General features: G+C 37.8%; 1 long non-coding RNA gene across 1 annotated transcript; it reads left to right on the top strand.

Annotated features, from left to right (window-relative positions):
- Positions 1-1,734: 1,734 nt before the first annotated feature.
- On the top strand, positions 1,735-2,719 carry LOC125526630. The gene is made up of 2 exons (XR_007291830.1): positions 1,735-1,912; positions 2,517-2,719. It is a non-coding gene; the product is annotated as an uncharacterized LOC125526630 (long non-coding RNA).
- Positions 2,720-3,530: the final 811 nt, after the last annotated feature.

The raw sequence follows: 3,530 nt of genomic DNA, 5'->3' as shown, positions 1-3,530 counted from the left end.
GGAAGGGATGCAAACTTAGCTAGATTATTTGTAAATCTATCATAGGCATACACATAGCCATATTCACATTGTACATCGACTTGTAACACCACTCTTATATTAATCAAAAAAGTGTTACAGTAGGGGTTTACCCTACTATTTTTGCTCAAAAAAATATATAAGACTTTTCCTAGTAGTGAAAGGGAGATGCAAGCATTGTTGGTGAAGTAGAAAATGGTACAAGAGAAGTCGACAATGCAATATGCATGTGGATCTTTAATAGCAGATATATTTTGGTCATATTGCACCATATCATTCGCTTCTCATCGTTAGGTGCTTAAATTTGACCTTCCCATTTGATCTTAAAAATTTAAGTCTGATTGGGAATCACAGTGGTTGATAAAATAGGTGGGATGTGGGAAGTGAAACTTTAGTGCTTGTTATAACGTGCTTGAGGCATTTTTTGAGATCTACGGTAGCAGTGCGTGGGCATTGTACTGGTATAACATAACTATATACAGGTGTAAATGTTCCTTCAAAAAATTACATGTATGTGTTTCGAATTTTGAAATTGCATATGTGTCCCAATTTTTGATATTTAAATAATACACTATCATTTATTGCAATGCACGTGCAATTTCCAGTGAAGGACAATTGGCCGGTGATCTGAGTGTACATGGTACTTGTGAATAATGGGCCGCAGCACCATGTCCAGCCGCTCTTGAGTGAAAATGGAGTGAAAGCTTGCTCCGAGATACTATCGTCATTTTCCAAGAGGTGGTTTTGAAGTAATTCAGGTTGCCTCAGTCACCAAGGGATAGGCCTCCGTCTAACTCTGCATTGGTCTCAAGCCCTGTTTCAGGTTGGGACGGACCGTGCCAAGATCATCACTTTTGTAAAAGTTGGGCTGGGTGATCGATCCAAAAATATGCACCAAGTTGCAGAGATAGTGCATCTGCTCAACGAACGCAACACTGAAATTCATAAGATTATTAGTCATGGGCAGAATAAAGCTGGGCATGTAATGGTGGCAATTGGTCATGGAGAGCAGCACATAGCTTCTTGGCTTACACATGCTCGCTCCCCAGGAGATTATCATTATGATTACCGATGATTGTAAAACTGTTATAGCTTGAGTAATGAAATGCCCACCGCCAGCAGAAAAAACGCGCCACCGCCCCAAATGAAACCTGCATAGTTGACTAAAAAAATCAAAATAACAAATTCAATCAAATATCAGGTGACTATGCACTATCCAGACCGTATGTGCAACGCACTGTGTCTTGTTCAAAAATCATAGGTGCCAAATACATAAACTAATACCAAACTATCAAGATAACACATTTTCTTATACACTATGTATCTTGTTACGGAATACTACTAATTAATTTCCCTTGTAATTTTGGAGCGAATAAATACCATAATCTTGGTATGGAGTATTACTAATTAATTCCGTCTATAAATAATATTGGGAGGCACTAAAATGTCACAATGTTATAATGGAAAACTAATTAATTTCATATGGTTATTTTTAGGAGGCAATAAATGCCCTAATTGTGTATATGGAATACTAAGAAACTCCTTATGGATGTATTTGTAGTCTGTCAATCGATACCTATAGGATATTCTATGATGTGCGTATAATCCGAGGATCCTTATTAATCACGGCGAATTGTAAAAAGGAAACTCGCCAAAGCAGGAATGAATAAAATGGCAAACATTGATACTCCAAGAATCGGCCATGCCTCTATATAAACAGCAGAAGGAACCAGCAAAGTAGTACAAGTCTAAACCAAACGGACATAGGAGAAGAGAACACCAAACAATTTCATTATGGCTCTAATACGGATCAACACTGGTGTTCTGTGCTTGATGGCACTTTTGATGGTTTCAACCACTTTATTGTCGAGTGAAGCATCAGGGAGGAAGATAGGTACATTTCTATTTACCAGAGCTTATCAACTGTAGTATATATGAATTTGTGGTTTCCTAGAGCTAGATAAAAAATTGATCCTATTGCATCATTCTCTGTTGCCAATGATAGGAATGTTTCTTATGAAGTTTGATCGTTCAAGTTAATATATGCAAGTATTTTTGCAAGAGAAAAGTGTTTCAACCGTGCCTAATAGAGTGAGGTGTTTAGTTAAGATAGGCAAGTATCTTTTTCCTCATACTCGCAAAAAATAGATATAAAACTATTTTTCCTTGTAGTGCAAACTTGTGCGTCGCGTTCGTCCCCTTATTTAAAAGTTATCATGCCTCATAGTACTTTAAACCTAGTGTTATTTAACAATGGCATGGAAAGAAAGAGGTGTTTTCCTTGTGATTTTATGATCACCATTACAATTCTGTCGTGGTACATATGGTTTCCATAGTACATAATAATTATATACCAGCCAGTAGATGTTCTTCCTATGTTTGTATTAGCACTCCACTGTTGTCCTACTATTTGCATAGTACATTGATTTCACAGAATCCTAGTTTAAATACGAACAAAAAGAGGTTCTGATGGCACCTTTTATTTTTTATTGTTGTAGGCAAGGAAGCTAACATTGGCGTCGAGGGGCACTGTGAACCCTACACTCCATGTACGGATCCTTCATTTTGTAATGATATCTGCAACAGAGATGGTTACGGAGGTGGGACCTGCCGTGATGGTCACTGCGAATGCATCAGATAATTGTAGCAAGAAAATGACCAAGAATAATGTTTGGAAATAAAGATTCACTTGGGAGCATTATGAATTGTTTTTCTAGCAGGAATAATTTAATTGAACATTTTTATTTTCCTACTCTTAATACTATGATTTCAATCAGAATGTTTTTTCATCTGAATCTGGAACTATACACTAGATAGTGTCAAATCTTTTAAACTTATCCATACCTTTGTGCAGACCTTGATGTATCGACTTGAATATGTAGCAAACAATCATCTTTGATACCAAGAGCTAGGACAGCTGGAAAACATATTATGGCTTATTGGCTATTGGGACCAAATAGATTCATTGTTATTGCACACAAAATAAGCGCATACCAATGGTCCATCAAACATATTCAGCTGGAAACTAACGAGCTGCAGCGTATTTTTTTGCCGTGCTATCTGCCGCAACAATGTTTGCCCTTCTCCGACAAAGGATGGGTGATGATGAAGGTGCGCCTTTTGGCTAGCTCAAGTGCTTGTAGTCGTCGCTAAGTGGTCTATGGACCTGGATGTAAATTTTACTTCTAGTGTTCTTTGAACTACCTGACAGTTGGTGAATACTGCCTCAGTTGCATTTGTTATAATTCCTCGTAATTTCATTTTTATTCCTCTAGAGAAACGGAAAGTATCTCTCTCATGATTTTATGTATAGCTCTTTAACTCCCCAAGTCCGATGCGCCAGGTGTCTTCCAGCTATTCGTCGTTGTTGCCATTACATTTTCTTGTGTGCTACATTTTGCCATGTCATCATGTGCATTAGATCATCATATTTTTCAAAACTTGCATCCGGTCACTTTCTCCATTGTCCGTTTCGACATCCGACACTCTCACATGCACCCGTTGCACCTTCC

This window comes from Triticum urartu, unplaced genomic scaffold (genome assembly GCF_003073215.2).
Source record: "Triticum urartu cultivar G1812 unplaced genomic scaffold, Tu2.1 TuUngrouped_contig_111, whole genome shotgun sequence".
Taxonomy (NCBI): Eukaryota; Viridiplantae; Streptophyta; class Magnoliopsida; order Poales; family Poaceae; genus Triticum; species Triticum urartu.
Note: the sequence above shows the minus strand (reverse complement) of the source record. Positions and strands in the feature narration are given on the sequence as shown.